The 25,526-nt window shown below is 46.7% G+C and overlaps 1 long non-coding RNA gene across 1 annotated transcript in view; it reads right to left on the reverse strand.

Moving 5' to 3' along the window:
- Window positions 1-24,210, reverse strand: part of LOC142363148 (uncharacterized) — a 78,219-nt gene extending 54,009 nt beyond the window's left edge. The window contains exon 1 of the long non-coding RNA XR_012765533.1: window positions 24,139-24,210. This is a non-coding gene — a long non-coding RNA (uncharacterized LOC142363148). The remainder of the gene's footprint in view (window positions 1-24,138) is intronic.
- Window positions 24,211-25,526: the final 1,316 nt, after the last annotated feature.

Below are 25,526 nucleotides of genomic sequence, written 5' to 3' on the forward strand. Positions count from 1 at the left end.
CCCCACATGTACAAGCTGTGCCTGGCAGAAGTAGGCACGGCGCTCAGCTGGATCCCTAGAAAATGTCAGAACACAAGCAATAAATACCCATCAGCATAATTTAAGATTCCTGCTGACTGCAGAACGTGGGTCACAGCCAAGCGTTCATGGCCAAAGTTGTGGTGCCTGGAGTTACAAGTCCAAATAAAGAGCCGGACTGTCAGGGCGCTGCGCCTGTTGCCTCTCATCAACAACGGGAGCTGCCTATCAACAGAAGACAGAACACAACGAGAAAGTGTGCGCACGTCCAAACAGCAAGGCTGCTTGTTTAGATGCCAAAATTCTGACGTGGGTACCAGCTTTGAAAGTTTCTTAACCTTTCTGTTGTATACGCTAAATAAACTAACTGCATCCAAAATACTCAACACTCAAGAAGACAGCTGCATGTATATACTACAAAGAGGAGTGGATCATTAAAAAAAGAATTCCAGGTGGATATTCGGGTTTTTTAACTCAATGACACTTTCTACAGAAAATATGTTCTTATGAGAAAAGTATTTAGGAACTATATCAAGTATTTTTTTTTTTTTAAGCCCCAGAATATTCAGTTTTCTTTAAGCATTCCAGGTAATACACAGGTGAATTGACTGGAAAATAATCAGTTGCCAAAATAATCAATAAAGTCTGATTTCGGAACTCTTTTTTTCCATGAAAAGCAGAGAATAAACCCTCAGCAAACTCTAACTCGTGGAGAAAAGGGGTAACTATTGCTGAAACAGATAGCTTTCTAACTGCTTTTTTAATACTCCACAAAATGTGCTGAGTGGAAATAAAGCAACCCAAAATCACAAACCAGAGTCTCATCTTGGGAAATATATGAAAACCAGAGAGACTGATACAAGCCAACTTCATTTTTGTGTCCCTTCAAAACTGATTTTTGACTTCCTTAAGCTTTCGGAGTGCTCTTTTGCCCCTTTCTCGGTCCCCAGCCAGCGCAAGCGGCTACATCGGTCGCACCAGCCACACCACAAGCCCTAAAGCAGCGCATTTGTTCTCAGCTGACGCGACACGTCCCAACACACAAACAGCTTCAGAAAACACAGCTTCCCTTAAAAACAGTGTTCTTCTCTCATTGAACACAACACAGCTTTAAAAAGAGTTATGCCATGTTTCGCTGGATCAGCAGGAGGGAAGTACCCAGAAACATGAGCCCTGCAGACGCTTTGCCACCTCTCCAGAGCTGGTGAGCACGCAAGTTTGCTGTCCCAAATGCCACTGCCCCAATTCTCCGCAGCCTGGCTGCCTGGGCTGCTGTCAGGGCAGTCGAGGGCTGCTGGAAGCTGACTTGGAATTCACTGTGTATTATTTCTGAATAGAACTTTGATTTCAGAAACACAATCTATTTATTATTATAATTTTCATTATTATTATTTCTATAATTCTCAGTCTTTGTTCTATTATTATCATTAATAATAACAACTTGTAGCACCTCTGCTTACCGCTGTCGCCTAGGGCGTTGCAAAATCCCAGACGTGCGGCTAAAGGTTTTGACAGCGATCCAGCCACACTAACTCTGCCGCAGCCTGAGCTGCCCCAGTGCTCATTCTCCTTCCCCAGTACCAGTGCAGAGAGCTGGGCCATCCCAGCTGCATTTCTGAAATAAACTTCTAAAGATGTTCGGGAGAGGGATATGGTACACAGACCCAGGACTGTACAGATTTGTCGGCAAGTGCTGGAACATCCCTCCTGGCTATGACACCAGCACGTTGCTTGGGTGCTGGGCTCCCCTGGGTGAAGGGACAGAGCCTCAGTGGTCTGGGCAGCACCTACGTTCCCAAATCAGATCCCCGCGGCCCTTGGAAAGCCCCTTCCATGCGCCTCTGCCTCTCTCCTTTGACCACAGCAATAGCTACATCCCCGGGACAACCGGGAGGTGCAGCCCCGGGAAAGGTCTGGGGCACCTGCGCAGACCGGAGAGCCCACCCGGTACCCCCACCCCTCCGTGGGCACCCCGACCCTCGGGGCACACTGGGGGGGTCGACGCGCCTGCACAAATCACACACACCCCCCCCCCCCCCCCCCGCTGTCTGTGCCCACACGTGGCACCCAGCCGGTGCCCCGGGGGGTGGGCAGGCACCCACACACCCGCAGCCTGGTGGGTTTTAAGCTCCCTCCCCCGCCATAGTAATATGCAAAACGGCGAGTCGGCTAATCGCTGCAAATCGTTCCCTTCCCTGATTGCCCTCCCGGGGCAAAAGTAGCTGCGGGGGCCTCACGTCGGGGCGGGGGGAGCCCCCGAACGCCGCGTTTGGAGGAAGGGAAAAGCGGCCGGACCCGACGGGGCGGCCCCGGCCCGGTGGCAGCCCCGGCATCCACCGGCGTCCTCCTCACCAGAGCCACGCGGGGCCGTGGCGAGCCGTGCTCTGCCGTGCCGGTCCCACCCACCCCGGGAGCCCTGTACGCGTCTGCCCACGCATGGGAAGCAGCCTCCCGAAATCCCAGTTAGAGGGATGCCACTGGAGCGGGGCCGTGGACACCCGGGGCAGCGGGTCACAGAATCACAGAATGGTGGGGGTTGGAAGGGACCTCTGTGGGTCACCCAGTCCAACCCCCCTGCCGAAGCAGGGTCACCTACAGTAGGCTGCACAGGACCTTGTCCAGGCGGGTCTTGAACATCTCCAGAGAAGGAGACTCCACAGCCTCCCTGGACAGCCTGTGCCAGGGCTCCGTCACCCTCAGAGGGAAGAAGTTCTTCCTCATGTTCAGATGGAACTTCCTCTGCTTCAGTTCGTGCCCATTGCCCCTTGTCCTGTCGCTGGGCACCACTGAAAAGAGTCTGGCCCCATCCTCCTAACACCCACCCTGCAGATATTTGTAAGCATTTGTAAGGTCCCCTCTCAGCCTTCCCTTCTCCAGGCTGAACAAGCCCGGCTCCCTCAGCCTCTCCTCATAGGAGAGACGCTCCAGTCCCCTCATCATCCTTGTAGCCCTCCACTGGACTGTCTCCAGTAGCTCCTCATCTTGAACTGGGTCCCCACTGTGCAGGAGCAGGGGGAGAGCAAAGGTGACACAGACCCATGAGGAGCTCCGTGACCCTGTGCCACGGCACCAGAGGATGAGCAAGGCTGGGTCCAGAGGCCATCCACCGCTCCCAGGTTCGAGTCCCTTCTGGTCCAGCAGACCCAGGCTTTCTCCCCTCTCACGGGCACAGCCGTCTGCCCACGGGGACTTTTACCTCATGTGAGGACAGAGGCAGGGCTCCGGAGACAGCTCTGGCTGAAGGTGTTGCCTTCAGGTGATCCTTTTTATTATGGCAGCCGTCCATTTCAGTGCTTTTTGTTTGGTGTTTTTAGTATTTTTTTTTTCCCCTTCCAAGGTAGCTTTTGCCAAGAAACCATTATGAAGGAGGATTTGTTGAGTAAATGCACCTACAGGCTTAAAATGCGGGCATTTAAAGAAGAAATAAATCAAAGTGTAAATACGTTATCATGCACACCTAGGGCCTGATCCTGTGGAGATTTACTTCTGAGGAAATCCTTACCCAGGCAACGGCAACAGCGCCTTTGAACTCAGCCAGACTACCTGGGAGAGCAGGGAGCATCTCATAAATACCCAATGAAGGGAGGTTCAGACCCTAGGCTGCCTTGTCCGAGGTGTAAAGAAATTTGGAGCAGGTATTACCTCCATAGAGCTCTCTCAGATTCTGGAGCAATGGCGACTTCTGGTGTTATCTCAGTCTGCCACCAGAGACCACTGGTCCTCAGCCCTGGGCCCATCCACACAGACACATCTACACCTGCAGCTCAGGGGCTGCCTGATTTCCATTCTGTTTCCCATGGCCTTGATGTCTTGCTGCTGCTTTCACTTCACAGTTCCTCTGTTCACAAAGAAAATAGTTCGGTAGATGGAAAAAAGGCTGCCTTTCAGCCTTCCAGTGAGAGTAGAAAGATGTTTGCCCCTCACAAGTCCCTGGAGAGTCCCTCCTATTTGAGATCTTCAACTAGATGGGTGACTCTCAGGCAGGTCAAGGTATATTGGGCATTCCCACGACACAGCATTGCTTCTGCTACTGCACACAAACGCAAAAATAGATCCAAGGCTCTCTGACACTCCCTTTTGTGACTCCCACAAGACACATTCAGATCTTGTAGAGACAGGAGACAGAGATCATGCTGCCCAGAAGAAAGTTTCATAGATTTCTCCTTTCAAATAATCCCAGGTGGCCGACCAAGACTTGTCCTTAGCACAGTGAAGGACAAAGAGAAGAGGGACTCTGGTGAGAAAGGAGGTTGTCGCTGGTGTTGGTGGAAACTCCTCATAACAATGATCCCCAGTTTGACGGATCTTCTGCAAAGCTCAGCCTCTGCCCGACCGCAGATTAAGGAAGAGATGAACATGTCACAGATCCAGTTCCTCTGCTCTGGAGTCCACTGTGGGATGGGGCTGTTGGAGGAGCTCTGTGTTGCTGTAGCTGTCTGTGATTCATCGTCAAAACTCTGGTTGACGAGATCTTGGGAGAACATAAAGGACAGTTAAATCGGTTATTAGCTGGAGCTGTCGGGTCAACCCATGGTTGCTAGATGTTCAACTGATCATGTGAATCAGCCTCCATCAGTCTGGAGATGGACACTTCTCCTTCCACACAGAGAGTCAAGGACAGCAGGATAACATAGCACCTTTGTGGACTCTGAAGTCCCAGCCACTGAAGACAGTCAAGGGTACAATTTATTTTCCATAACTTTAAGTGCTCCAGAAAACAAATATCCATGTCTTCCTGCTTCCCATAATGAATTTGCATCCCAGAGCTCATCCATACAGAGTTGTCCACCTGTCAAAAAAAGCACCTTTGTTCTAAATCTTGCCTCTTTTCTTTCATATTTTGGGCCAAACATTCCCATGCTGCCTGTGCTGCGGCTCCACGCTGGATACCCTGCCCTTGCTGCCCAGGCAGGAGAGGGACTGCTCTGCATGGGGACCCAGCGCAGGGTATGCACTGGGGAGCTGTGGGCAGAGGGGAGCAGAGCAGCTGTGCCCTGCACCCAAAGAATAAATATTCTGACCTAGAACAGCACTTCTGGGTGTAACCTTTATGTTTCTTTGATATTCATTTTTCTTGATCTCGGCAATTCTTTTTTCTGCAGCTTTGGGTTTGATGATGCACACGCACTGACTTCTTCTTTGGCTTCCAGGTAGAATTACAAATGTATCTCCTTGCAACATTTTCAGGTCTGGAAACAAGTTTTAGTTTGGCAGAAAAAGCTAGCTATTTATTTTTCTTCTCCCTGGTCTCAGTGATGATAATCTGAATTTGTTCCAGAGTAAGTTACTTGCAATTAAGCCTGTTGTCCCGTGGCACAGATCTGCCCTCCACAACACTTCCACACTGTGAAGGTGTGGGTTTGTCACCTTCGTGACAAGCAGCGCAGGCAGGAGTCAGCCCCGCTGCGCACACCGGTGTGTGAAAAGAGAAGAATGACATAGAAAAGAAACACTAACCTCATTCCGAAAGCTTAATTGTTAACTGATAATTAGCTATCAGAGGCTTAGAAATGTCATTGAAAGGTGGAAGAAGTATAATGCTGGGAATGGAGCACCGTGGGGCTGGGGGCTGCTGCCCTGATCGGGGTGGCGGGGAGGTTCGGGGAACCCTGACTCCGTTGCCAGCAGCAGAGCTCGGCTTCAAGCCCTGACCCTTGCCCTGCCCAGGAACACAGTGGCCAGGCATTTCATACACTCTTGTGACCTTTTCTAGACCTGTGAACAAAATACAGTGCCGAGCCCGTGGGTTTGCTATGGCAGGGGTGTGCTGAAACCTCCAGGCCTTTCCAATGGGTTTGTTTTGGGGTCTCTGGCAGGGCTCAGGGTTGGGCAAGAATGACAACTCCTTATGTCTCATGTCTAGCTTGTACCCCAGGTTAACTGTAACTTATTTACAGCTTGGATTGCCTTCTCTCTGTCCTACTACTACAGGAAAGACAGCGATAATTTCTGTTTACAAGCCATACAATTTGACAAGATCAAAATCTCCTACTTTCTTTTTCAATAGTCCAGTGGTTTCACATCAAACCTGTTGAAAATTTTTCTCTAACAACATGCACACAAAAGCCATATTTTTTTCCTTGCTTGGTCTGAGACCAGAAAGTGGAGGAGGGCACGCAGTCCCATCCAAAACAAAGCCTAACCGTGCACCAGTGAGTGTTCAGCACACCGAGTTTACAAACACTGCTTGAACAGTGGTTCCATGCAGGTGGAAACTGGCACCATCTCTGGGCTGAGAAAAAGATGAAATAGGACATAAAGCTGGTGCACCCTTGCCCATAAAATGCTTTCATGCCAGCAGTGTTTCCATACGCACAACCTTCGCAAGAGCCAGGACAAGGAGTTACTTCTCCATTAGGCAGAGTGACGGCACAGTGCATTCAAGTTTGCCTACGAGATCTATCTCTATTTCAATTTTTTGTCAAGACACAACATGAGTCCAGCAGACATTAGGAAGCCCTGGAGATGTTTTCTGCAAATATAGAGTAGGAGAGTGAATCCAGCAAGATTCTTGGATCAAACACCCAGGAAGATTTGAACCTACTGCATAAAATTGGCGCACAGCAAAGTACACAGCTGCCTCGACTCCTGGCACCCGTGGTCCACCCTGCATGCCCACCCACATTTGCCTGGGAAGTCCTGCACAGACAGCTCAGCCCCAGAGGTTAAGACAGTTGTAGACAGGAAAAAAGCTGCTCATCTGCAAGGGAGAGCAACTAAGCAGTGAATCACCTTCTGGACGGGCCATGCAAAAAGACCGCGTCCTTTTTGAGACGGTGGCTCTCCTTGGAGCCAAGGCTGCTGAAGTCTCCTGGGTGAAGCCTATGTCTCTACTGTGCCACATACCAGACTGGAAAGTCAGAAGGTCTAGTCCCAGCCTTCAAAAAGCCTCCTAAAGGAGCCAGACTGAGATGCAACAACTCTTTTTACTACCCAAGGCACTTACGAACGCCCAATTACTGCATATATTTGTAAGGAGAGAAAATGAAATCCAGATCCCAACTTCAGTTTAGGAACTCTCAAGCCACCAGTCCTTTCTGGCACTCATGATGCCTCTAGGAATGCTGCACTGCCCCAACAAGGGGGAAAATACCAACCCTTGCTAAATATCCTGTTCTTTCTACCGCATCTCCCTGGGAGGCTGAACTTCCCCGTTGGTTTGTCTTGCCCTTTCCCTTTTATAAGAAACAACCCACGGCCATTCAAGGAACAGAAGCTACTCCACTGCGTGATTTACATGACCCAATGCAACTGAATGAAGGTGACTTTCAAATATTGAGTGTCATTTTGATTTAGAGGACATCAGTCATCTCAGAGGAATGAAAAAAAAACAAAGAAGTAGCAGCCTGCTTTTAGATATCCTAAGAGAAGAACAAACCTCATCAAGTAAATAATACACTTAGCCTCAATTTTAATTTAAACCATATTTTAGCGTTTCAGCATAGCAGGAATTCCACAACATCATTCCAGCTCGCATCACTGCTACAAATATTTCTGTCCACATTTGACTTGCAGCTATGTAGTAGTTGTATTAGTAACTTCTGTACTAGGAGACAGCTGAAAAAAAGCAAGATCTTCACAAACTTGTTTCTTCTGGCCATTGCTTCAATTCAGTTCAAATTCAAGACCCAATGTGGAAATGGCTATTGCAGTCGTCAAAATTATAGTTTTACCAGCAAACCAATAACTGTAGCACAACTATTTACTGAGAATGAATGGGAAGAAATGACTGTTCAAATGGATGGACCTAACACAGCAGAAAAAGTCACAGAGACCAGTGACACAGATGTACAAAGAAAACAAAGTAACTAAAATATCCAACATAGAGAAATAAAAAATTTTGCAAGATTCACAGGCAATTCAGGCAGAAAACTTGGCTTTATCCTAATTTGGGTGAATAAGGAAAGAGCTGCATACCAGCCTGTAGTATGACCAGGATCACAGGTGTAGGAGGAGTATCAGCATTTTTGGTCAAAACTCCTGACTTGGAAAGTGGAGCTCCAGAAACGCCCTCCATGGTGTCTTGCTGGGTGTGTGGGAGTGTAGATCAGAGCATCGGTGCACACAGGGTGACTTGGTGAATGGGGACGGTCCTGTCACAGGCAGTGGCAGGCAAAGACACTCCCCACAGCAGCTAATAAGCCCTGTTAAAGCAATTTAGATCCCAAAGACATTGCCCCCCCTCATCAAGCAGCACAGACATGCAACGGGCAGTTGGTGCCAGAAGAGCAGAAAGTACAACATGATGAAAAACAGGCTGGGAGTAAGCACTTGTCACTTCAACTTGATCACGTTATCCAAAACTCCTCTCCAGCACAAATCTCAAGTCACTGGATCAAATTAGCAGCCCCAGAGAACAAATACCTTCTGGAAGTACCTGTGTCATTTCAGAAGCGTAGATCATATCAAAATCCAACATTGCTTAGGTCTTTAATACACAAAGGTACTTTGGGAAGTGACGCCCAGTGAAAAATCACTGAAAATTATGGGCAGAGGATAAAGGAAAGACAGAAACACTTTAATACTCAACTGTCAGGTTGCTAAAGAACAATGCAGGCAGAGATAAAAGAGAAACGGTTGAAAGCTTTCCAAGCTAAGAGGCAGAACGCATTATTTCTGTTTAGTTAACTAGATAAAAAGCACACTGGACATACATATTTGATTTTCAGCTGGGGAGACCTGACAAACCAGTAAGTCTCAAAAAAAAGGAAAAGCAGATGAGTTGCCACCGGCAGGAGCACCAGCTGGCACGGGGTGCAGTGTCAGAGCAAGCCCAGGTAGGAAAGGGATGCATGGGGTGGCCATGGCCATGTGGATGGCTGGATTGAAAAGCTGGGGACATTTGTCTCAAAAGGACTGTGTGCTCACTTGGGGTTTTTAAGTGCTCCTCACCTCTGGAAGCACAGGAAAGCATTGCAATGCCAGCAGCCTGCTGAAGCACTTTGTCTGGAAACAGTGCGGCAAACACAAGGAAGACGTTTCACTTCACTTGGGGACATCTCTCCATCCTGCACAAAGACAGGTCTCCTCTGGCATGTTCAGTTGTCCAGACGCAAGCCAGCTCCAGTTAAAAGCCATGGTCCTTCGCTACAGGAGAACTTCCTTAACAAAACGTTAGATGCAAAACTATGGGGGGACTGCAGTGTGAGGGATGCGAGAGGGGAATCATCAGCCAGACCTACTCCCTGATTTCCTATGAGATCTAGGTGAAGGGAATTGGAATGCAAGATGGGTACAATATGTACATATTTTATACATGTATTTTGTATGTTTGATAGAATTATACATCTATCTATTGCTTCCAAACTAATTCTCAATCTATTTCCTTTGTTTGTTTTAAAGAGATTTGTAGATTTGACCTCACAGCAGCACGAGTCCCTGGATGTGTTGAGTTTTCTGTGGCTCAGACAGCCTTTTTAAACTTCTGTGAGATAATTGGCACAGGAGTTTACTTGGCTAAATCAGAGAGAGGTTTTCAAAGGCTCAAATGGCAATGAAGCACCTAACTCCCATCGGCGTTCAGAGACTTGCCTCTCCTTAATCACTCCAGTACTTCGGAAAGCAGAAAGCTTTGTCACAGCTGCACTGTGGTCTCCTCTGTATTCTGGGCAATAAAGGATACCACATTTAAATTCAGTCTTGAAAAAAAGAAAAATCCCTTTCAGTTCAGGCTGAGAAACATGGTTCGGTTGCTGTCTGACTTCCAGAACTGTTCCAGTCGTGATTGGGAATGCCAGCAGTGGCCAAGGGTTCATCTCTGCTGCCACAGAGCCATGTGGAAAGCCCATGAGCAGTATTTTCTTTGAGGATAGCCTTGTTTAGAGCTATTGTTCTGCCCTGTATTCCTTAACATTTAAGCCTTGCAAAACACCATCCCACTTATTCCTCACTTGAACTTCTAATCCTGTTTAGAACCGACTTCATGACAAGCAGCTTCGATAGAAAAAACACAGCACGAAGAACATGACTCTGGGCTCTCCCAACTTCAGTGTCTTTTGGACTTGCTCATCTGCCTACAGTGGTGGATGCTCAGCTTGGGGCTGGGCCAAAACCCACCCGTTTTACTTTAAAGTCTGCAGGCTCTCGGCTAACAGAAGCCAGGAGCAAAACATGCAGAAGACACTGCATTTCCCGAAGGCCCTCGCTTTGCTCTCCTGCCAGTCCCACCAGGTTTCTGACCCACAGCTGCCCAGCTGGCAAGCTGGGGAGCTCTGCAGAAGGTAGGAGCTGCAGAGAGCCCAAGAGCGTGGCTGGGGACAGCAGTGGCCCCAAGTGACAGTGGCTTGCGAGCAGGACTGGGATATCACAGACTGGTCTGCTCAGCTGTCACACTACAAAACCAGTAATGATTTAGTGCTGCTCCACCCCACCAGATGTAAAATCATTCCACTTTCCTTCTCAGAAGCGCACACTCCCCATTTCATTTAACAGAAGCGTCCTTCCAACCTGACATCAGCAGTGTGGAAAAAATTTTTCTTCCAAGGTCTAGTGAAAAATCCCCCCCAAAACAAAAAGAAAGAAAAATATTAACCAAAGGAAGCGCAGAGCTGTTTCACGAGACCACTGGAAGGGGTGAAGGGCTCTCCCCTTTGCCAGGCCCCCGGGGCCCTCAACCAGCATACGCAAGCTGAAGGTCAGGTCCTCCATGGAGGAGACCCCCTTTCCAAAGAGCTCTGCCAGCCCCGCAGCTCACGTCAGGATCCCGTTTCAGCCTGCCCAGCATTCCTCACCAGCTTTCTTTTCCTCTTTTCCTCTCTGCTGCCTTAACCACCAGCTTCCCCTCTATGTTTGGACTTCAGTAAAGCAAGAATTTTCAGCTGAGTCGTAAATTCATCAGATACATGGTTTTGGTCACCCTGAAACTATTAGCTAGTCTGGGTCAGATTTGCTAAATGGTTTGGGCTGGAAACTATGTGTTCAAGGACGGGCAGAGGGATAATGTTGCTTCACTGCTGAGGCAGGCGACCCACAACACACAGATGGAGGCCACGCACTTAGGCCCTCTCTCTCTCAGGGATTTTTTTTTTGAGCTTAAAAAAGTAGAACAGGTCCCGTGGGAGCCCAGGAAGCCAATGGCAGGATTTCCAGAGAGCCTGGGATCAGGTGAAGGGCAGTTCTGTGCCAAGCCTGCACCTCAGGTGAGGCTGGTTAGCACCGAAAAATCTTTGTGCTGGAAGAGCTCCATTTGCCATGAAAATCTTGAAAAGCCATGTCCCTGGGAGTCCAGGAGGTGGGACCACACACACCCATCCCCGCCCCAGGGAGTGGTGCAGTACTGACACAAGAGGGGAGGAGAGAACACGTCCCCAGGAGGCCCTTTTTGGATCTCTGTCAGCTAACAGAGAACTCAAAGCTACCAAGAGGAGAGATAAGAAGAACATAAAATAGCCTGGCTCATAAGCACGACGTGAAGTTGTGCAAGAAAAATGGGATTAGTGACATCAGGAGCCTCTCAATTTGAAGCAAGTTTCCCCACTCTGAGAAGATTCATGATTGGTGATAGGAACCAGCCCAGAAGGCGTCTGGTGTCCCACATGCTGAGAAAGAGCCTGTAAGATTCTATTGCCAGTACAATTATCAAGAAGGAAAATCATACGCAAAGAAATCAAAGCCAGCATCAAAACTGATTCTTTTTCTCCATTTACCTCCTGTCTCCATCATTTTCCTGTGCACCAGAAGGCATGGCAATTCCCCACACCACACACCTCACAGCACGGTTTCTGTGATCCCCCTGAGCTCTGCCTTCTCCAGGATTGGCAATACACCTTGTACTGCTGCTTAAGCTAGAAATAATAGTGACTGATCCAAGTGTTTCCCAGGAGGAGGACCTTTCAGACATGGTAACAGCTATGAGCAGCCAGCACAAGAGCACTGCACGTGCCCCTACCTAGAAGCCATCCCAAAACCTCATTAATTTTCACTACAACATGAGATGCTGATGTAAGGGTGGGACCCCAAAACCACCGAGGCTTTCCCATCCTACGTGGACACCCAATGTGTCAAGGAGTCTGCAGGGAGCAGGGAATATTCCTGTGGATATTGGGTTTGGGCCTTCCAGGGCACAACAAACCCACTCGCCAGCCCCTCCTGGTGTCCTCAAGCCCCCGTGATATCCACGGAAGGAGGGCTTCCCACGGTGGGAGTTTCAGCACCAGGGTGATGTATCCCCAACACATCCCACCCTGGGGTGGGGGAACCTGCGTCTGTTCGGCAGTGTTGCCACCTTCATTAGATGTTGCTTCAACATGAGGGATGCCAGTGCTCTCCACAAAAGCCAGTGCTGTGGGGTTACTTGCAAAGGGTCTCATTTTATTCTCTAACAGAAAAGGGTTAAAACAACCTCCATCATAAGGAGCAGTAGCATTGTCTTGACCTTGATATTTCTGACACAAGAGGAAGGTATTCAGGACCTGGCCAATGTTGGTATTATTTTGCAAGACCTTGATCTGCTCCTTTTCTGCTGACAGCATCGATGAGAGGGTTTCATACCACGTATCTGGGCTGCAGGAGTCTGGAAAGTTACTGAGTGAAGGGGAAAAATGCTGAAATCCACAGAAAAGTGAAGGGAAGATGCAGGGAGAAGAGGCACATTTTGCTAATTTATTTTTGTACATTGCAACAGCTGTGCTTACATGAAAAGGGTCATTAACTGAAGCTGCACAGAGTACCAGCATGTCTACTGAGGCTTTATGCAATTTAGGAGATCATTGCAGAGTACAATGCAGGATCATTTAAAATTCACAAACAAATCCTATAAAATACCTTTGTAGGTATTTTAATAGTCCAAAACAAGTACTGTGTACTACCCGTTAGGTGTAATTTTTCCTTTTTACTAAATTCCATACGTAAAAATCAATCTGTTCTTTTTAGAAACAGACTTTTTTTTTTACTATGCTATTTTAAAAGAATAAAGACAGCTCCCACTGAGATGTCTGTTTAAAAGTTCAGTACATTCTGCTGCCTTATTTTATCTAGCAATGATGAACTAAAAGAACACTGAAAATTCAATCATGACGGCAATAATATTTGAAAAGTCTGTAAAAAAAGAATGATCTAGGTGGTAAGAAACATCTTTTCGACGAAATTCTGAACTCTGTATTTCTATTTCATTACATGAAAAACAACACAGGCCCTATGCAGAAAACATGTTCCCTGTACCACTTTGATGGAAACAAAACAGCCTTTTAAAAGCACAGTGAAATGCAAGGTGATTTTTAACAAACCACAGGTATTTAGACAGAGCCATTTACTCAGCATTCGGAATCGTGCCATTGCCGCTCTGTAGTTTAGCCACCTCTCGGATAGTTTGCATAAGTATGCATTTATTTACTAATCTTCAAAGAGTCCCCATTTTTCCTAGCTTTCCACTGTAGTCATTAGAGGTCACAACCCTGTAGGAAATATGGGCTGCCATGGTAACACAAAATGTCTGCTACAGGCTTAGTGTAATTCCTCCCTAATAGAAAAACAACAGCAGCAAATCCTGCCTTTGATAAACTGGCTTATATGTTGTAAGAAGCTGCTACCTAGAAAGGTGTCTATCACTTCAAAACAGCTCTAAATGAAATAAACGTTATCAAAAAAAAGGAAAACAAAGTCACACATTCAACATGATTAAAAAAAAATAAATGCTACTAAGGTACACAAAGGAGAACACAAAATTAATCCAGCGTACCAATCGGCAACATCTCGTTAACTACGGTGGGCGAAGTTTGCAAGGCGCCGTGCCGCAGCCCCTCAAACCAAGCCCAGCTCTACTCAACAACAAGTGTCTGCTGAGCACTTCTAGCAGGATTCTTGCCGAATCTTGCTCATAACAAGAAAAAAAAGCTGCATTGCCGTATGTCTGAAAAACCAAAAATTCAGAGGCAGACCGTCACCTCTTTGATTGCTACTAGGTAGCCTGGCCCTCCCCGCTTAGAAATTCCTGCGGAAAAAAGGGCATCTGTTTCCAATAGATAACTGGGGTTTCGGAGGGGGAGAAACAAAAGGGTCTATTTGATCTGGTGGTCTGTGGGCATGACTGGCATTTCAGTGGAATCTCGCCTCGCCAAGAGCAAGGCTCCCCGCGTGGCCAGCCAGGAGGGTGGGAATTTCAGGAGGGCTCCAGCCACCCCTCGCACCTGTACTCAACATCGCCTTACGCTTCCAAGGCTTGCCTACCGCTCCCGAGGGCTCCCGTCTGCTCTCCTGCCTCCCTGCCTCAGAGCACACGCACGACGGACTGGTTTTCTTTAATGCTTTAGTCAGGATTTTCCTGAGAATGTGGTTTTTTTCTTCTGATTTCTAGACTTCCTTGGTCTTTTTCATACATTTTGCAACTGCTGCTGGGGTACCCCCTGCTCGCCATCCCGTACAACCGTTGGGGTGCCGCTCGGAGGGGATATACCACTGGCTGGGCTGCAGCAGTGCAGAGCCTCCTCCCAGCCAAATCCTGTTTCTCGTTGCCTTTTGTTTACATTCCTCCATCCAGTTTTCAATCCAGAGAGCAGCAGTCATACCTCCACCAATTCGAGTTAATTTTTCAATTAAGCTATTGCATTACCTCTACTCCATTCCCCGCACCGTTCACTTTGCTCTTCTGTTGTATTTTTAAAGAAAAGGGCTTAATTTTGCTTGATAAAATATGGTTCCTCTAAACACTTGCAATCTGCTATTTCTTTCTGTTTTTACTTGGGACACTTGTAGCTTTAGGTGCCCTACGCCAGGACAGGCGACTGAATTTCTCGGGGTTTGCAGTGCTTTGCAGCAACGCAGAGGCTGCCGAATCCCCTCCGCCCAGGAAGCCCCTCCAGAGGAGCCTCTCCGGAGCACGACGAGAGGCTCCTCGTCCTGCTCTCCTCCCTCCGAGGATTCACACTGCCACTCCAGCGAGGGAAGTCAGACCCCGAGAGTCACCGTAACCGAGTCAAGATGTGAACCCCCGTGATTTCCCATCGTGGGGTCCCCCAGGAGCCCGCCGCTGAGGATTCACTGCCTGCGACAGACGCCTTTCTCACGGAAACGCCATCCACCCTGACGGCAAGTTTCTAGGGCGGTTGGAAAACAGACCCTCACCTACTGCGAGCCCGATAATGAGGAACAGCACTTTGGGCAAGGATCTAATCCACAGCAGAAAGCCAAGATCCCTTTATTGAGCCTGCTGCTATCCCGTGGCAGCCTTTTGCAATGTTTTACCGGTTCCGTGCACAAAGAAGAAATGCCAAAAAATCTTTCTGCCTACACTTTTTCCGATTCCTTCACTTCAGGCAGTAGTGATTTTTATCTTCTTCCTCTACTACTGCTTTGAAGCCTTAAGCTTTGGAAGATATTTCAGATTTGTCCCCTCTTTCCTGCCTGCCCAGTTCTTTGGCTTATGAGATGCTCTGTGCTTTCAGTCTGTGACCAAGAAAAGCCACTTAAAGTGTAATTAATACCTGCGGCTGTTAATGCATCTTCCCTCGCATTAGTCCCGAAAGGCATCGGGGTTTGGAAAGCTCTGCGTTGCCTATAATATTGTCCCCAGATACTGCTGCGAACACCCTAACCCTGGCAGTTGAGAAGCAAGTCCTTTTCATGCCCAGCTCCTTCTCGCCACCACTGCTTCTGGAACTAAAGTCAGTGCTCACTCAAAACCAACGCTGACAAGCCACACTGTAGATGAAGGGTGGCATGTTCTCAGGTATGGGGGGACTATCCCACGCAGAGCAAAGCGAGGGAGCTGGTTACACCTACAACAGGAATTGAGGGGTGTCCCCAGACATGGCTCTCCAGGCAGCATCCCCATGTCCCTGCATCGCCCTTCACTATCCGTTTCAGGTTGCTTTCTGCTTCTCCGCAGGGTGCAAGTCGTCCTTGCTATCTCCTCATACTGTGCCCAGACACAAGTGGCATCCACAGCATGACAGCGAGCCCCAGACTAGAGCCCACCCACTCCCAGCACTGCCTTTGGGGACAAGTGTTTACCTGCCTTATCCACTTTCCAAGAGAAAGCCCTTACAGTCACTATGCACGCGGTCATGGTGCACAGCACGAACAAACCCCCAACACCATTTTGCTCTAGTAAGTCCCTTACAGGCGGCTCTGGCTACCATCAGCATCCTCCCCACGTCCTCCAGAAACCCCCAATAGCAGCAGCAACGAGCACCACCACCAGCCCCTTGCTGAGCACATGAAGCAGCCGGACCACCTACACTAGAGCTCACCACAGCCTCTGTGGTGCCCAGAGAGGGCCCAGCAGGCTGGAAGGGGCTCTTGTCCCTGCCGGTCCTTGCACAGGCTCTGTGGTGGGCAGACGAGCAGCACACCGCCGCTCACACATCCCTTCCACCCCGGCATTGAAGAGTTTTCACTAAAAGCCTCAAAATTGTCTCCTATAGATGGGTGCTTTCCCAGCAGCAGTGTGGGAGGGTTTCTCCTCTGTCCTGTTGAACAAGAGAGCAGGAGGCATTTACCACATTGCATCTTGTATCCTACCACTGACTGGGTTTCTCCTGGGAGGAAAAGTAGGACATTTTGGCACTCTGCACTGTTTGTTTACATATGACCCTCTCAAAGAGGAAGATCTGGAGCAAATTTCATTAGTGCAATTCATTCCACACCATTGATGAAAATAAAAGCACTTCTGTGCCACCTCATCTCACAGCCAAAGGGGAGCTCCCCGCACCTCTGTCCAGCTCCCATCTGACTGAATGCAAAATCCAGCAGCCAGAGACACCACGCAGGCAAGTTGAAGGCTCTGCAAACCAATGAAAGAATCACTCTCCTCCATCAACGAAGTTTGATTACACCCACGGCTGAGGTAGTATCAGTAATGTATGAGGAAACACAAGAGAATCTAAATCGTTTCCACAAACTCCTCCCGTGCCAGGGAACTGCCACGTGGCATCGCGCGGCCTCCACCAGCACCGCTGTCCCACCGCAAGTCTCCGCACGGTGCAAATTAACAAGGCAGGCAACCGCCGTAAAGAGGAAGGCTGCTGACTCTCAAAACGTAGTCAGGTAATTTATTTTGACAAGTGTAGCTTGGTTTTAATCATCGATAATTCTTCTGAGCAAAGCGTCTTTGGGTAAGTGGGCTGTAGTCTTCTTTGTAAAAGTAATGAAGTTAGAGTAACAGGAGGGCTTGCTGCAGCATTCTGCAATTAATCAGTGCTAATAAATGTGGATAAATCACTGTTTTCTGTATGTAAATTAAGGAATTTGCAGAGAAGTGAAGTGTAAATGAGTGAGATTTGGTCTAGACAACGTACTTCCACTTTGTGCTGAGAACAGGTAACAGCAAAGTACCCAACCTGTCTGACTGTATTTCGCAACCCTACGTTCATTAGCTGGGCTGTTCAGGCTCTGCAGTTACAACAGAGATCAGCTGCTCCCCAGAGAGCAGGCACTCTGGTTTGTAGCCAGTGGGGAACAGGGTAAGAAGCTGCTGCACTTTGTGAAACCAGAAGAAAGTACCGGGTACCCCAACCACAGTTAAGTCCAGACAAGCCACCTGCATTAGAACATCGTGACCGTCGTCAGTCTCCATGCATACGGCACTGGTGGTATCTGTTATCAACCGACCTTCAACCCAAGGTGCAGGCAAAGCCTCCTGCAGGGCATGGGCCACTCGCTGTGCGAAACACCACGCAACAGCTTTGACGGACCTACAACCCTCTGGAAAGCACGTGGCTGTGGTGGAGCAGACGGTGACACACGCGCAGAAGAACGTGTGGATGTGACGCATGCTGTGAGTTTCACTCCTGCACACCGCTGTAACCATCCCATAGCTGCAAGAGCTGAAGAGGTGGCTTCTGTCCCTGTCCCACCACGTGAAAAATCCCACCAGGACATCCTGTGCACAAATGCCATGGCTGGTATGAATGAACCGCTCCTTTGCTCGTGCAGTGGTCAATATAAAGCAGTTCCCTTGCTAGGCACAGACAACCTATTCCTCCCGCCATCTTGCAAAGCTCTGGGACTCACTAGCATCCCAAGGGGCAAACCTGCTCACCAACCCAGCTATGGCAGCACCAGTGTGGCAGTTCTCCCAGTTTCCACACAAGAAGTGATGAACACCAGTTCTCCCCCGCCTGTGAACCCCCAAGTCCTGATTTATAGCATCACCATCCACAGACACAGCCCTGGAGCGAGTGGCAACGCTGGCATTGAGGCAAAAGGGAATTTCTGCATCATTTACTATGGAAAAAATAAGCATGACTTGGTTTCCCCAGGAGCTGTTGACTTCAACGAGGCAGTTTTGCTCCCAACTTTGCTTAGAGACACCCAAGCCAGGGAGCTGCCATAACCCCCATGCAAGGGGTTTTGGGTGGCCAACGTGAAATGAAACAAGAGGAGGAACATTTGGGGCAACCGACACCTCAAAGGTCTGGCGGTAAAACCCTGGCACAAGGGATGCTGCCAAGAGGCCGGCAATGTCGCTAAACTGAGTGCAACCACGTTGTTATTTAGACATTTTAAAAGCAAAGCAACATTTTCTACCAACACCAAAGAAATTTCGCATTATTTTTATCTACCATTTTGAACGCTACTGCACCAAGTCATTACTTTAAATTTTTGTCTTTGTCAATGCAAAAATGTTATTTCATCAACATCAAAATGTCTGGAGAACGGTAGCTGACATTTCTGCTTGCAAGTGCGTTTGGGGAGCATTTATGCATTTATTTGCCTGGAAGAAATATGGTTTTAACTGACTCTTGAGTCACTCACTTCTCAGAAAGTATTATGAAAACACCGGGCGAGAATCACAAAGCTCAGAAGGAAACCAGAGCAGATTTTTGCTATAGGAACTGATCTCATATATCTGATCAGACCTGCATGTAACAGCCCAAGTCATTGCTATGCTATTTGTATTTCTTTGCATCGCTTTATTCTTCAGGGAGTGGGGAAAAAGGGCCACTTTTTCAAAGAACAATACAAGAGCCCGGCCACAAAAGGCTCCTCCCAATGTAAGTAAGTTATTTCGCCTGGGAAAGCCCTTTTTCCAGCAAAGCAGGTTGGAGGGGAGAGGCAGACTCTTCCTCGGGAGAGAAAAGGCCGTCTTGTGCGCGGGCTGCTCCCTATTGTGCCGGCGCGAGGGTTTACACAGCCGCCGTCGCAGGGCGAGAGCCCCCAGTCCAGGCAGACATCCCCAGCCCTGAGGGGCTGGAGTTACCCAAGGGTCCGGGATACAGAGGCACAGGGAGCATCTGCAAGGGAGCAGCCCCTTCCCCACTCTACCTTCCATCATTTCAGACACAAAAGGGGAAAATATAGTGTTGCTTCAAGTTCTTTTTCAACAAAAAGAGGGGTTTTTAAAATAAAAATAATTATCTTCCAGTCCCTTCAATGCATTTGACTTCTTGGGGAGGAAAAAATAAATGTGAAATTACTTTTTTTCTCTCTCAGGACTAGCCATCATGTTTACCAATTTCACTATGAGATGCAGAGAGCATTTTCTCACTCTGAAGTCCAACCAGTTTTGCTATGACTACAACTTCCCAGTGCCAAAAAAGAGAGGGGGGAAGAAAAAAAAAAAATCACCTGTAAAGAATTAGGTAACAGAGTGTGAAAGGTCTCTGCCATTCAGGAAATACTTCCCGCTGGATTTAATTACAGATTGCAACTAACCACCCCCCCCCCCCCCTTTCTTTTTTTGAACTTCAGACATACAATAACATGACATTTATTGAATGTGTTAGCGTTGCAGCGGCAGTGATAGTAAAAAGCCCAGAGAACCGCATTGTTTACAATCAACTTTTAAAATATACTTTAAAAACGAGATTAATGAGAGTTTTATGGAGAAAGCACGTTTTACCCGTCCGCATTAGGAAGTAGCAGTTAGTGAAAGAAGAGGCTTTGCAGGCGGTGCCGGAGACCTGCTCGGGTCCCAACGCCGCGCTGGCAGCAACGCTCCCCACCGTCTCCCCAGCCACGTCCCGGGGGCAATCTGCCTTTTACAGCCCACGCAAACTCCCTCCCCGCTCAGCAGCTCGCACAGATATTGGCTTCAGCAAGTCCCTCTCACATTTGGTCTAAATTGGGTATTTTCCCCTCAGTATCTCAGCTGAGATGAGCGGTCCTGATACAACAGTATTAAATGTCAAATGAGCAAAAAACAATGTGCAAAGCCAACACAACTCTGCATTTAATTTAGGCAGTGTCAAAGCAAGGAGCAGAAAGGAATGGTGGTTTTTTTTTCTTTGCACGTTTTTATAAAACCACCAAATCCAGCTCACATTTGAGGCTCCTGTCCGAACCACCTCGCCAGAACCCATTTCTTCCCTTATGCCATATCAATATTAGGTTAGTCAGCGGTAAGCAAAACAATATAACGATATCTGTCTACATTTGAGTTGCTAATTATACATGGGAACGTTAAAACCATTCCTCTGTTGTGCATTTAATTTGCCCAGTTTGGAATGAGACATTAGGATTTTATTTCTAAATGCATTGATTAAATTGTATCCTGTTTCTGCAGCCAGAAATACAGAAGCTTTCCTCTATGCGTAGGTAATGAGGCATCCAACGCCCTGGAATTCATTTAAAAATTTGTATTCCATCATAATTATCTCGAGTCATTGTGCATAATAAAACAATTTGTTATAGATCAAATACAGTATGTACGGATACGTTGAATTGGTATCAAGCGTGTCGCTTCAACTCACAAAAGGGAATAAAACTCGGCACCCAGGCAAAAATCTGCTCCCCGGAAGGTGTTATCTTGTCGGTGCTACAGGGCAATTTATAGGATATGCCAACATTTAGGAGTCTCTGGCTTGACTTTTTTTGGCTTTTACGAGCTGAAGAACAGAAGCAGGGTCACTGGAGAGATTAAGTTTCCTTTCTGCGCTAACATTAGGGAGTGAGACATGGCAAATAAGCGCTCTGATGTACCCTGAAAATTAAAATACAGCTGGATTATTACTCTAATAATGTGCTTTGCCAGCTCTTGCAGGGTTCACAGCCTCCCAACACACAACCAAGGGCGTGGAGAACTTGTACCCTCAGCATTTAACTGAACGAGGAGTTAGAAATGGTTTGCTTGGCTTTTTGCTACTCAGTTTGATTTTTAACAAAACAAAAAACCCGCTCCCGATCACTCAGAGCACACTGGAAATCAGAAGTAAATTCATCTGCTGATTTATCCATCTGCAGCAAAGCTGGGTTCAACAAAACAGCAATGCCAGTAGGGTAGCATGAAGGCAGATTTTTCCCCTCCTCTGGAATAAGCAATAGAAATTTGGGCGACAACTTACTCTGCAGCGCAGCACCCAAAGCAGGAGCACAGGTCCTCCCATCCCTTAGAAAGCACATACATGTGGGATAAGGAAAAAAATAAAATCTGAGGCATTTGTATCAGTCAATTTTTAATTTTTTTTTCCCATAGATTATAATTGTGAATCAAAGGTGGAAATCAGATTTCAAATTCTGCCTGCACATTTTATACATCTGCACTTCCGATTAATCTGACTTGCACGGGAGCGAAAGAGGCAAGGTTTACCTCCTCACCTCTGAACTGAAGAAAGAAAACCTTATTTTGCATTTATAGCACGATACGTAGGCAAAACGAAGAATCTGTTTCCTATTTTTTCTCCCTCCCTTCTCTACTCCCCAGAAAAAAACCCAAATAAACACATTTCCAGATTACAAGTCTATTCCAGAGCCAAATGTTCTTCATGGCAGAAAGGGAATTTAACCTGATAAATCAGCTTTCTGCAGACAGTGATTGAAGTGGTTCATGTTCACATTTGAATGAGTTTTCTTTACCTACACATTTTTGTTAACCCGTTTAATAAATTATGACAGACCTTTAAAACCCGACCGGAGCTGTACAGGATAGATTTACGATCAGCCAAACAGCGCAGTGGAATGTAAACGCACAATATTTTAGTGCTTTCAATAGGAGGACTCTTTTTATTGTTATTATTAATTGCATCAAAAGAATAGCTGAAGCCTAACGCTGTTTAGTGATCGTTTTTCAAAGTAAACTGCAGAAACAGAAGGAAACTGTTTAAATCCAGAAACTGTTTTGAACAAGTTAGCTGGAAAAGCTAAATTAGAATAACATAGTAATAATAGACTCAAAGCACGGCATGATTTAAAACTGCAACAAAACCGGAAGAGGAAAATTAGATATTCAACAAATGACTTTTTCAGCTAAATTACTCGGGCTAGTTTATGGCATTTCAAGTCTCTCTTCTTCTTGCTACACTTTCTCATACAGCACTTGCAATCCAAACAGCAACAACTTTTCATTCCTCGTGAGGCAGCTGATGGGATCAAAATGCCATTTCCTAAACCACAGAACAAGCCAGGTTCGTGCCCCGCAGTTTCGAAGGCAGTGTTAGTAAATGGTGGGCAGATAAGACAACTGTATCCTTTTGTGAACAAATTGTGAGGTACAAAAGGGGTAGTCACTTACTTAAATATCAAATGATTTATATCTAAAAAGTAAATTTCACAATTTTGTGTGAATAGTTCTATTTAGGTACCTGCTGCATTTAACATTGTTGCTGAAATCTAAAATAGATACGTAGATTTTTTTTTTTAAATTGAAATCCATAGAAAATAGAAACTAATTAGCCACATGTATCAAAATTATTAATGTAACCTCAGCTATTCTGTTGCCTTGCATTATATAATATATGATCCAATAAATTAGGTAACATAACAAAACTAAAATAAGGCTTAGGTCTCAGTACAAATTAAACTATAAAACATTACATTCGGTGCTTGAAAACACCCCATTTTTCATTTCTAAATTATAATTTAAAAAAAATAAAGGTGGTTTCATAAAATAAGGAAAACAAACTTGTTCCAATTCAGTGTGCAAAATAATTGAATCTGACAATTTTACGAAAGGACTTTGTACAAGCAGAGCTACAAAAGCACAAATAAAAACCAGCGATTACAAAATAGCTATAACCATCTGACTGGTGATTTACGTGCTAGATGCTTGTAAAAAATAGAGATTATAAACGTGCACTGTGCACCATAAAACCCTGCACAGTGGAGAGAAGGAAACCCCCCCAGACTCGGGAACACGATTGCTCTGCACCCTTCCTACGTTGCAGCCATTCTCACCGAGAAGGCTTTTAACCAAATCTGTCTATGGGATGGGGATGGAAAACGGGCGAGATGTATGTTTGTTCTGCTCTTTCATCCCGTTCTCACAGCAGTGGGAGAATAAATACTTCGATGTCGTGTTAGTCACAAGGCAGAATTTCTTCCAGTGTCTGTGCCTTGTCCTGACCGACCCATAAATGAGGCTGTTTGTAATTAAAGCTGCTTTCCCAAAAGGAGCGAGGGGGCTAACGCCGTCCCTACCTGCGCCCTCTGTTTCATCCCAAAGCCAGCAAAGGAGAAAGCCTCTCACACCCAAAGAAGGGGGTAAATGCAGCCAAAAGGAAACAGCAAACTTGTGTTTAGAAGTGGTGGCAGAGGCAATACTGAATACTCCAGAAAACGCTTTGAAGATTAATATTGTGAAGTTAATCTGTTGCCTGTTCTCTAAAGCATTGTTCCTGAGTTAAGAAAGCATGCACATCTCAACTCTACATTTAAAAACTCTCCAAATCTTACAAAAATTAACCAATGAAGGTTAACAAAAACAAGAGCAAAAGAAATCCCCAAAGCAGCCTCCCCAGTTGAATCACAGCATCACATTGGCACAGTGAAAATACTAGAAATTCGCATCAGCTTCGAGGAGATTTTTTGTTGTTTAGTAACTACGCTAAGCAAGCAAGCAAGCTACAGTAGAAACCGTTGCAGTTTATATAGGTAAACTACCAAAACCTTCACCGCTTTTTTTTTTTCTTTAATACCTTGGTGCCCCCTTTTGGTCTGCACCGTTCAAGGCATTTTTCCCCATTTAAAAATTTAATCATAAACAATACAGTAACTTTTCACTGGTGAAGTCTTAATCGCGAGTCTCGCGGCTGCTCCACCTGTAGTGACGGTCCACTGTCCCCGCCAACGATTCAGCTCCTGTGAACACGCACAAGTCGCAGCTAAGATCAAAGGAAGGGGCTGAATTCCATTAGAAAAATTGCCCCAGTGCAAAATCCTACTTTATGCAGTTATCTTGATAGATGGGAGGAAAAAAATTAAAAAAAAAAAAAAAAAAGGAAGGATAAAAAAAAAAGACCCATTCATTACCTTTGCTACAGTACACTCAATGGGGGAAGGCTGAGGTTGGTGTGCGGATGATAACTTTGCCTTGCTACGTTTGTGCGTGCAACATTGAGCAGAGAAAAGCTCCCGAGCGAGTGGGAGCCTTTGCTCGGGTCCGGGTTCTTGGCGGACTGCGTGCTGCTAGCATCGCACCCGAACCTCGCCGATCTTTAAGAAGAAGAAAGCAAAGTTTGATATATAGTAATTAGACAAAAAAAAAAACCAACCAAAACTCTCATCCTGACGACTTTCATATTGCAGCTCTAGTAATTACGCCACAGAAACAAGATCTTTCCACGTTCAACATCACTGTGTGAAGACAAGCTTATTTCCAGCAGGGATATTGAGTCCTGCCATCTGAAGGGCCAATCAAGTGTGAAGTACAGTATAGTTTTAGACTCAATTGAAAGGAAAAAGCTTGACTACTAGTTCATAGCATGACAACTTTCATGGATTAGCTCAGACCCTATTCTACTCCGTGAAAGGGTATCACAGCATGAAGACAGTTTTCAATGCACTAAACTTTAATAGCTGAGTGGGGGAGCCAAAGCTTCCTTTTGGTCTCTATAGAAACAGTATAGCCAAAATTTGAGGCAAAATCAAGATTCTTGGGTTTCAGTGCTGTATTTACCCTCCAAGATCCCTATTCACAAGAAGTCTTCAGACTTTATATACATACACATATATAATTACATAGATAATTACATATGTGCGTGTGCGTGCCATTTTTCCAATGGAAGATGAAGTGAGTTAAACATGATTAACTAATTCCCCAGAGCCCCACCACTGCTTCCCACTGTCCCCAGAGCTCTGGGAGGAAGCGGCGGGTGAGCAGAGGCATCCAATGAGGCACCACTAGCGCTCCTAAGCTTTTTCCTCCCATCCCAGCTGCAAAGCTGTGCACCCTACGCATCCACGTCCCAGCAAAGCCCTCACCCCCTTAGCATCCTCCAGAAAGTCAAAGATTTTATTTAGGCACTGGCTCCCCGAGGAAGGCACCACCAGCACTGAGCATCTCCTCAGAGAATGCCATGTTTTGCCTGTTGGTGCCAGAGGCTGATAGAAACTTAATCTGCAAGGAGCGGTGGGAGAGGAGCAACAGCATTCAACCCAGCAGAAGTTTTTCCCCATCTGCTTTTTAAGAAAAGCGCCCTCATGATGAAATTAAACGCTGAGAACAAGGGCAAAAACATGCTCCCATGACAAACTCTTCCCCCACCCCTCCACCCCAGCCCGCGTGGAGGGTGCGGGTGGGTTCCTGCAGACACCATGCCCATGGGACACGGGATCAGCCTACGTCACGCTGCACATACACATCACACAAGGCACAGAGAAAACAGTGCCAACTTCTACGCAGCGTTAACCTCGTTTCT

The sequence above is a fragment of the Opisthocomus hoazin genome, chromosome 14, assembly GCF_030867145.1.
Source record: "Opisthocomus hoazin isolate bOpiHoa1 chromosome 14, bOpiHoa1.hap1, whole genome shotgun sequence".
Lineage (NCBI taxonomy): Eukaryota > Metazoa > Chordata > Aves > Opisthocomiformes > Opisthocomidae > Opisthocomus > Opisthocomus hoazin.